This window comes from Polyodon spathula, chromosome 30 (assembly GCF_017654505.1).
Source record: "Polyodon spathula isolate WHYD16114869_AA chromosome 30, ASM1765450v1, whole genome shotgun sequence".
Classification (NCBI taxonomy): Eukaryota; Metazoa; Chordata; class Actinopteri; order Acipenseriformes; family Polyodontidae; genus Polyodon; species Polyodon spathula.
This window is the reverse complement of record NC_054563.1, coordinates 8,405,978-8,417,239: the sequence shown is the minus strand read 5'-3', so window position 1 is coordinate 8,417,239 and position 11,262 is coordinate 8,405,978.

The following is an 11,262-nucleotide window of genomic DNA, read 5'->3' as shown; positions in this document are numbered from 1 at the left end:
GCACATCTATCATTTTGGGCACAAATGTATTTTTTGAAAAAGCATCAAAAAGGGCAGGGATGTGGGATCCAACTTCTGCAATATCTAAGCAAAGCTCAGAAAGACAGTTACCGGCAGTTATCTTGTCAGGTGCTGGATCTCTAACAAGCCCCTTACCCTGTCCACACATTAACTACATACCTGTGAAAATCAGACTTGAGGAGTCTTTTCAGAAACATGTTTTCTGGATTGGATAGTTAGCACAGCACATGGTGATCTAAAGAGAATCAACCATAGAGAATTATACAGAGTCCTCGTAATGGGGTACAAGACAGCTGAACATCAGGACATGAACAGAGCTAAGGAGGGCTGAGGGTAGTTAATGGATGCTGCAGGAAGTACTGAAGTTGGTGATTCTCAGGACTCCCTTTGTGTTGGAACACAGAATGTTGCTTGGGAGCACTGTTCTTCAAAAACAAACGAAAAAAAAAACAACAACTTTGCAGTAGAGCTTACATATTTTGTCCTAAACACATTCCTGTTGCTCTGGCTAATTTGAATTATAATGGCACATGTTTCATTCCCAAAAGCCCATTCATCCCAGGAAACAATCATGACGGTGCATCTCTGTGGAGGATCCATCCTCTATAAATATCTTCCAGTGCTGTGGGAATAAATAGCCTTGAGATGCATGAACTGGGATTGGCTGCAGCCTTTCGAGCAGCAGCAGCAGAATCTACAAGTGGTTTCAAGCTGGAGTCCGGAGCCCCTGTACCAAGCTTTCATCTTCACATGAAAGGAAGTGTTGAGAAAAGAACAAAACAAGGCTCTAAACAAAACAAGGCTGGAGCCCTACTGGGGATTCACCATTGAAGGTTCAGCATGCACTGGAATGATGCTAGTGCTCTTCCAATTGTAAAAGCTACTGTTTTAATATATATATATTACAGGAGTGTACTATCCTAACAAAAGTTTGGAGGTTTTAGGACCCTGGGGTGAGGGTAGGACACTCAATTTTGGCTGGAGGCAATAGGAGGCCATCTTGGTAAGGACCTCCTAAATTGAATAATTGGCTGCTTAATTTAGGATAATGAGAAATGCAGATCAGCTGCGTCTGATCTTGGGGAATTATAAAATGAACCTCAGTTGGGTTATTGGTGTGTGGGAGTTTGAAGAGTGACAGGAAGGTATTGTGAGCTGAAAACAAAGAACAAATGAAGTTTTTTTTTTTTTTTTTGATTACCGCTAAATAGACTAGCTGTCTGGCTATAGTTAGACCTGTATATAAAATCTATCTATATAATCTATTTGTTTTGCACAATGCATTATCTCGTGGTCACAATGCTGTAAATGCTCCATACTTTTATGCTCTTGAAAAAAGCAACTAGAATGTTGTCTTTGAATAAGTACATGCAAAATCCAACTTTGGTCATTTTATCGAGATTACCTGGATTTTATTCATTCACAATGTGGTCAAACATCACTTGAAAGCAAAGCAAGCAATACTTAAGTTGTCTAAGCTTTATAACATGCATGACCAGTTTGTAGCCATTTAATTCTATGCAACAATATTTAAACACAATGAAAGTGCATGAAGCTGCTCAGATTCCAAACACAGCAGTTAAACAGATTGCCATCCTCCGTGATGAGCAACATTGACAGGCAATGATGCGAGAAAATGCACCAGAGATCCTTTACAAGCCATTTAATAATGCTCCACAAACGATCGCATTGTGCACTCGGTCCCAATATTTACCTCCAGTACTGCTTGCTTTGCAGTAAACGGATCCTGGAATCACATCCGATTGCTCAAGGCAAGGTCCAGTGGAACTCAACGGAGCGGCTAAGGAACTGCCTTCTGAAAATGGGGGAGTCTGTCAATTTTATTGCTTTAGTTCTCCTAATCATTTCAGACGACAATAACGACATGCAGAAGTGTAAATAGTATTTGTTTCAGACATCAGACAAGTCTGACAAGGAGTTACGGTTAGGGTTAGGGTTAGGGTTATAGAGTTTGGATTAGGGTTATGTATTCGATTAGGGTAAGAGTTAGGGTTAGGGTTATAGAGATTGGATTAGGGTTAGTTATTCGATTAGGCTAAGAGTTAGGTCTAGGGTTAGGGTTATAGAAATTGGATTAGGGTTAGGTATTTGATTAGGGTAAGAGTTAGGGTTATAAACTGAGCTAGAGTTAGAGTTAGGGTTAACTTTAGGGTTAGGGTTAGAGAAAGAGTTAAGTTTAGGGTCAGTGTTGAGGTTGAAATTAGGGTTATAGTTAGGATTAGGGTTAGGGCTAAAATGGTTTTACAACAAATTCAAAGTGCCTCACCAGGGGGTGTCATCTCATGATATTTTGGAGGGACTATGCCAAAATTCTGGATGTCACGCATCAGCAGAAATGTACTATTAATTAAACATGCATTACGCTAAAAAGGGTGCTTGTGTTTTTTTTTAAATGAATAAATAAAACCCTAGCAGTGTTTCACCTGTTATAGCGCCCTTAATACCTGTGTAATCGACCAGCAGAAGCAACCAAGCCCACTCACCTCACAAGCAGCCTCCCCACTCAGTAACCCCCTGCTCCTCTAGACACAGAGAGCAGCAAGCCAGTGGAACTGCAGCAGATGTTCCCTACATGGCAGTGCTATTACTGTAGAGCAGCCATCCCAGCATCTGTATGCCCTGGAGGAGCAGGGCAGCAACATTCAGCATTACAAGCAAGGTGGTGAGTAACTCCAAGCAGCATCTCAGAGTCCTCTGGTGCCTTGGACGGATATCTCTAAAGGAACATTTAGCAGCTGAACCTAAAGAGCAGCTTCGTATGGCCGTGAAACATCTTCATTTACGCATTACATGCGTTTACAACTCCTGCTGGCTTCTGAAAACTTAGAAGTACAAAGAGCCCATGTAAAGTTTAGAAGTATAAAGAGCCCATGTAACGTTTACAAGTATAAAGCACCCATGTAAAGTTTACAAGTATAAAGCACCCATGTAAAGTTTACAAGTATAAAGCACCCATGTAAAGTTTACAAGTATAAAGAGCCCATGTGGTCTCAATAGAGGTTTCAGAATCGTGTGTATCTGGTGCTCTGTGAGCAAGCCAGCTTCCTCTTCTGCTCCCAGGAACTGGAGAGCGGGTGTCAGTGAGCTCATTGGGTGCCAGGCCTGTTAGAACCACCGTAGAGCAATAAGGGGAAACAGACCCTTCCAGTCTACCTTCATAACCTGCGGGGGCGCCAGAGCCAATGTGTCTCCCTTCAGAATCCCCCCCTGCGCACAGCCACAATCCATTCAAGTTTATTGAGAAAAAATCATCATATCTAAAAAAACAAAAATGCTGTTGCATGACATCACATTCTTCAGGCATTTCCCAGAATTCAATTTTTCCAGAAACACTCCTGGTTTCTCTTTGGTTTTCTTATTTTCATCCCACATGGTAAAGATGTACAGTAGACATTTTATTAATACAGTTCACATACATTGCATTAATCATCCAAGTGACAGAGCTACAGACATTCCAGTCTTGTTAACTACCTCCTCTTCTGGTGTGTTTGTAATTCTGGGGTTCTACTGAATTATTGTGGGGAATACAAATGTATACAAATGCTATAAAGCAATACAAACTGCAAAGAAAACAATCAATAGAGACACCAGTGATAATGTTTTTAGTGCTAATAAGAAAGTGTTTGTTTTTTTTAGCATCCGTTGTTACTCTTTTAATACTGTGTGTAAAGCTTTTGTTTGTAAGGCAGTGTCTGATATGCAGCGAGGCTGCTGTATCTTGCCCCAAGCTCCTATCAAATCACCTCTATTAAAATTGAAAGCACACAGAATGCTGCCTCCCAAGGGCAGTGCTATAATGAGGGTGAAGTGTACATGGTATTTAGCAAAGCTATGTTCATTTTTCTCTTCCTATTATTCCAAATCGAGTGTCTTGTGCATCTCGTCTGATCTGTACATTTTTCTACAATGTTTGTAGCTGAATCATCTTCTCTCATGTGTTTTCAAGCTGCTACACCGTGGTTCAAATAGCCTTCTATTAGAAAGCACAAATGATTGCTTTTAAAAGGCAGTCACTCACTTGGAATTGAAAAACAAAACAGATTAGGAAAAAGAAAAGTATGTGTGTGTGTGTGTCAGTGTGTGTGCGTGTTGGGAGGGGGAAAAAGACAGGGGATTTCATACATTTTTATGACCACACAGTGAAGGTCACTTAGGTGTCATTGTTACTAAGCAACATAGCGACCTTGCACTAGATGGAGCTGCATGCTGGAGTCCAATTCGAGATGATTAGCAAAGCCACGCTCGTACATTTGTTAACCAAGCAAAACCTTTTGGACCAAAGCCTTTGGGTGTTACTTTGAGTCTCAGCCTTTGCTGGGTGCACAGGTTAGTGGCTAGGGGAATTCCAGCTTTAATGTATATAATGTAATCCATACATTGATCTTTACTGTTTCTCTTCCTTTGTGAAAAACGATGACCTTCGTACTGTTGGTTTGATGGACAATGAGACCTGAGCCTCCTACTAGTTCTGTTATCAATTCAATGCTTGTCTTCTTTCTATTCCTTAAGGATATTATCTTCAAGTGTTGCTCATCCTTGTTAGACAGCTTTTTGGGTCTTCCAGTCCTGGGTTTGTGAATTACAGATGACGTTTCTCTGTACTTGTTGATTATGCTTCGGATACCACACCTTGAAAATTGAGTGATGCGAGCTATTTCACTCAATGTTTTTCCTTTTTTTATGCAAGTCAAGATTGTTATAGTAGTAGAAAACACTAGTTGAGGCTTTGAGTAAATTCTGATGCTCATAAAAGTAGGAAAATGCAACATGTCTAAGACTTTTGCACAGCAGTGTGTGTGTGTGTATGTGTGTGTGTGTATATATATATATATATATATATATATATATATATAAACATTGTAAATAACATATCGTAAGGTGTTAAGATGTTAAGATCTCATGGTATGTTATTTACAGTGTTTTATGAATGGCAGACCTTTCATTTAGGTGTTGCATCTCATTTTGTGTTTTGTTGAATTCTCAGTGGGAAAGACTCTGGCTGGTCAAATAATTGGACAATTCCATGAAAGTAGCCGTTTCTATAGCAACTATTTGATTGTCTGCCAGGGCAGCAATTCTGCACACCTGCTTGTATCCAAAGCTACAAATAGTGTGTATATACACCAGACTGGCTCTGCCTGGCCACCGTCTTCAGGCCTGTACCTAATATCATGTTTGGACCACTGCTGGTCCTGATCACAACCTTGACATTTTGTTGCTTAGACTCCACAAGTTACAGGGGACTCCACAAGGTACAGGGTGTTTTAAGGGATATTAATCCAGGCATCACAATTGTAGATGTGACAAGCCTCTCTCACTGCCTTTTCTTTCTGTCTGTTGCTAATTGTTTGCAGCCATAGCTGTCTTGGCGACCACTTGGCTTCCACTTTCCCATCGTTTTGATTCTCCTGTGCCAGTGTCAAAATTCAACTATATGACGGCTAGACGGGCCATAGAATCAATGGATATACCCCAAGCCAAAACTTTATTGGCCCAATTAAGTGTATTGATTCTGTATTTTCTTGCATGCGATACATCATCAATCAGTGGCAGCCTGAAGAAACTTATCATGTCTGGTCACTCAATTTTAACAGCTGTGTTTTCATTCTCCTCTTGTCTTCCCTGGAGTTCAATATCATGATCCCTCAGAATTGTATTAATATTGGGAGCCTGGGAGTATCAAGCATTGTGTTTTTTTAGCCAGGTCTGGCTATTTTTTACAGAGATCATCATACTGTAAAATACTTGGCTGATATTTGTGACTGTAGCACTAGAGGTAATGGGCTGCTGTTTGGTAGGACTGGCTCACAGTTGCATCCGGGATGAATGTTCAGGGCAAATGTGGGCTTGTTCCCAAAACAGCTGCTCACCCTCCCTAAGTATTTTCTCTTTTTCTCTCTCTTTCCACCACCCTCAGTGTCCCAGTTAGACACATCAAGGATGGCAGTGGATATGTTTACTTACAGTTTAAGGCCAAGATGTCCGACTTAAAGTTTCGAGTACACCAGTCGAGGGGAACACATACAACCACAATTCCTGTGGTTCTGAGCTCAGTCAGTCACCTACCTCTGCTCTGTGTGCTGTCTTAAATTCAGAACGACACTCCTGTATTGACAGTCTGGGAGCCAAAACTGACATTTTAAGCTTTACTCTCCATATGGTGTTCAGTCATACAACATACATGTTCTTTTAGAGGAATCCGTGAGAGACATGAAGATCACTGTTGTGGGTGTAAAAAGCTTTGCAGGTTCTGAGATGAATTGTTTAGAAGTTTGTGCTACAGCTCCAGGGACAACCGCCCTGTACATACAGTAATCTACCTTAAAGGACCACAGGGGATGTTCTTGTGCAAACCATGTATATTCAAAGCCACAGTAATCTTTTAAATGGACCCTGAATAATGTAACAGCAGTAAAAGATTTAAACACAATAATGAGTTCAGTGCTGTTGGTGTAATTAGCTGCTGATAATTGACTACAAGATCATATTGGCTGCTGCTAATCACTGGAGATGGGGTGGAGTGGATTGCAGAAGTATGACCTTGTGGCTCATGATACGAGTGTTGCTTGACACTGCTGCTGGTGTAGAAAACTGTTTTAGTGAGACAACTCCAAATAACAATTGAAATGTTCCTTCCTGAAACGAACTTGCTTTTATTGCACTAGTTTTTTCTACTGATGAAGAGGACTGAAGATCTACTGGCAACCTCCATTCCTGCTGTCAAGCCAATCGCCTCTTTCCACTCAGCTTCAGCAAATCAAATAACTCAATGTTGGAGCTGAGGACCCTGCCTGGGAAATATCTGCTATGGGGCCCCTGATCTGCAAGGATTTCTAAACACAATGAGGTGAACTACCCTCCCTGACCACCTTGTGGATAGTTTCCAAACATTTTATAACAAGTGTTTTCACTAGTTGATTACTACAGACATATTTTCAATTTCCTGAGCTGCAGCTAACCTAAATGCTATGGAAACCTACCCAGACCCCAACTTTAGATAGGAAGACATGACGAGTCGCTGACAGGGTTTCCAGTAGAAGATTTCGGGTTCAAGAGCTTCCTGGCTGAGAGATATTTATTTACTGAAGTGGTGAAAACAAGCTTGGCCAAGAGCAAGCATTGGAATGAAGCATTCCCTTCACTCTATAAGAACTGAAAGCATTGTCCTAGAGGGTTGCCTTTGGATACCATGCTAAGAGCATGGCACAGTGTAATAAAGCAGAGTAAAAACACATCAGTAATCTGTAAATCACAGGTAAGGAAGGTGAGGCATGGTAAATGGGTGGGGTAACAATGCGGAAAGCGCACCACATAGTAACATTGGCACATATTAACTTGTTGCAGTATCACCTCTAACCTGCAGTTGCTTTACCTGATCCTCCTTAAAGCAGTGATATATGACAGTAATGATGTCTGTGAAGTAATGGCAGTGTCATGGCAGTGACTGTGAGAGATAATCCTTTTGTTTTATTGGTAAAGGGGGCTAGTGGTAGCCATTAAAAGCCACACAGATAAAACCTTATCAACGTTTTTGGGAGTTTGCAGATAACCAAGAGAGCTCAATTACAGCATTCCTGTACTTTCTGTGTCTTCCTGCAGGAGTAGAGTATACAGTACAAGTATATTTATGAAGGGTTTGTTGTCAGAATGAATTATCCAGCTTTTAAAAAGTGCTGAGTTTCTAGAATCACAGTACCATATTAACTGTACCAATTATTTCCCCCATGAAAAAAAAAAAATGTGCCCTGGGTTCCGTACAACTGCCCACTGACACGTTCATTCCTCCTGGAGGTTATAAAGAGGTTTTCTGAACAGCACTCTTATTAAGACCTGCTTTTTTAATGGCCCTGTTAATAATGTAAAAGGCTATAAAAACGAAACACAGTATTGAATCCTGCTTTGCTCCTGTAATTATGGTGTCCACTCTTGATTTATAACTAGAAGGGCTACAAATCCAGAACTGGATCGAACCCTCCTCCCTCTCAACCTTTGCTGACTGGGATCAGTGGGGACAATGAGGCTGGGAACAAACCAGCTCACAAGGTTTAGAGGCCTGATTCAGGGCCAGGTAACGAGGCTTAGTCTGATAACCTCCAAATCTGCTGTTGTTTAATGTAATGCCTTTGCAACATTGAGACCATTGGCTTGTCATTCGGACTAAACCCACGGTAACCCCCTCAAAGTGCGGGGAGCTGCTGAACTGGCAAGCTGTGCTGCAGCCGGCTGACAAGTGCATTAAACACTGCACTTGGTTATATTTGATAAGTGCATGAAACACTGCACTTGGTTATATTTCATAAGTGCATGAAACACTGCACTTGGTTATATTTCATAAGTGCATGAAACACTGCACTTGGTTATATTTGACAAGTGCATGAAACACTGCACTTGGTTATATTTGATAAGTGCATGAAACACTGCACTTGGTTATAGCTGGAATCTGGTGGCCTGCTTGCTTCTCTCACCACCATTGTTTAGCACAACAAAAGGTATCATATTACCAGACTTGTGTCTTTTCTGTTCCAAGCAAACAGGCCTCATAGCCAGATGAAATGTGAGTGGAACATGATCCCATGCATCAGAGCGGCTCATCATCACACGACTGAGCAGATAAGATATTATCTCCCAATGTGCAGGTATTCCATCGCCTAGTGCAGGATAAAAAGACATGGATTTACAGGCAGAGCAGCAATGCAAATCGAGGCCACCCACATGGGTTCAGTAAAACCTGTGTGGACAGAAACCTTAACACCTTCTCTTACCAGTCAGTTAACACTTAAATGTACTTTCCTTTAATGGAAGAGAATGAGAGAGGCACATTGAATAAACAGCCTTATGTCTTAGGCAGCCACAAATGCTCAGCTCCTTTGGGGACTAAATTAAAATGAAAGGCCAAATCAAGGCTTGAAATCAAGCCATCAAGCTAGATATGAAATGCTTCAGATCAGCCACTCCACCCCTAGTGTGCATCCAGCTTTAAGGACCAATGCAGCAGGACCCAACTCCCACTGAAAAAAAAAACATTGCGCAATGCAGGGTCAATATTAATAAATAAAGACATCCCATAAAATACTAGTTTAATTTATTTATGAGAGCTGTTTTAAAAGATTAAGATTAACACTTTACATAAAGTGTCTCTGATTATTATGTATTTACATAGTAGTTAGTTAGGGTTAGGGTTAGGGTTATATTGTGCAAAAAGATTTAAAGCGCACATTAAGTACATTGTAACTATGCAATAACTTTTTGTGTGTAAGTACATATGTATTTAATGTAAATACACTGTAATTAGAGGCACTTCATGTAAAGTGTTACCAGATTAGTAATGTGTGAAAACGGATCTTAATGGCTGGGTCAGAATTAGATGTATTTCTGCTCATGTCGTGAAATCTAGGGCACTGGTTTGTATGATTTTTACAGTTAGGTATTTAGGGTTAGGGTTAGATTATTACTTTCCTTTTAGGGTTAGGGTTAGGTGTTAGTTGGAGAAGCAACATTCCCATCCTGGGGTCTGTTCAGACGGTGGCAGAAGGTTATATTGTGCAAAAAAGCAATTGCACATCAGGTACATCTACTGAGAGAAGTACACTACAGAGACTCACATTCACTGTTGGGTTTCCATAACCTTGGTCTTAGACTCACTGCAGCAGAGTGAAGCCAATCAGGTTGCTTCGCTCAAGAAAGCAGTATCAGAAATCAACATTCTATAGTTTTGTATTACAAAAGCATAGCTCACGACCAGGAGAGTTCAGAAAGAATAAAGCGCAAGCCATGGATGCAGGCCATGCAAATGCAAAGCTTCCTCCCTGCAGATCTGCAAGCAGCGCAGCATCTCATAGTGTGCTGCAGCCCTGTGTTCTAAATTGACATTTCTTAACCTTGAGACCATTGGTTATCTTTTCATTGTTCTGCATCCCATTCAAACAGCAGCAGGCTTGCAGTGGCCTTGGGAAATGATGTCTGATCTGTTTACTAAAACTAACTTACATTGGCTCATTAAAGCAGAAAACAAAGCGCCATTCAATATGTGTGCATTGTATCTGTTTCTGTGCTGAAATACAGAGATACTGCCTTGAAGAGGAGAGAGAGAAAGTTTTATACATTTAAAGCCCTACATGTTCATACACTACACATAACCAAAATAGCAATTTTACTGATATTTGGGTTTGCTTTTGAGGCTTTGAGAGCCATGATTGCAATATTCGACATATCGAACTATCGAGTCTAGTTGACTCTTAAAGGTCCCAGTGACAACATAGACAAACAATACCTCCCTTTTTTAATAGCTTCAACAGAACTGGAAAAACAATTTAAGATGGATGCAACGGATCAGCCAGAGAGAATTATAAAAAATCTCAAACCCCTCAACTATTAATTTCACCAGCTGAGAACCTGCACAGTAAATACAGCTGCTTTTACCTACATAACACAATCATGCCTCAGTCATTCTGTTAAACCAGGCAAAAGATCACATGACTGCCAGCAGCTGGCTAAAGGACTATATCCCCTTCAGTCATGACTTTTCATTAGACATTTGAAAACAGTTTGTGTGAACTCTATGGAGTTCGAGAAGCTTGCAGCCCTGTGTTCTAAATTGACATTTCTTAACCTTGAGACCATTGGTTATCCTGCCAAACCGAACTGGAAAAACCCCCCAGAGAGAATTATAAAAAATCCCCCCTCCCCCCCCCCCCCCCCCCCCCCCCCCCCAAAAAAAAAAAAAAAAAACAACACATATATGCATAATAATATAGATACATAGATAGGAAAACTAACATGATCCAATTACACACACAGTGACTGAACCACGCAGAGGTGTGAACAACATTAGTTACTGCAGGTCATGTAGACAAGGAGAAAAGAAAGCAATACAGTTTAAAAGCAATAAAATGGACATTAGAGAAAAGAGAGACAAAGGACAATATAGGAGACAGATTATTTTCTAGCATAATGGTGTTTATTTAAAAAGATATCTGTTATTTGCTATGCTACCAATTGATACTATTTTGGTAGCATCTGCATGTACAGTAGTGGTAAGAATCTCTCCTAATGGGATGCATTATGGAGTGAATCTGCAGTGGCTGGACCTGGCTTACCTGGTCACTATAATCATGTACAAGAGAAATACGAGCCATGAGAGTGTTTCAGATATTTAAAAAACATCTTTGGAAATTCCAGGACATTTCTCTGACAAAGAGTCATTTCCATAGTCTCTGTCTG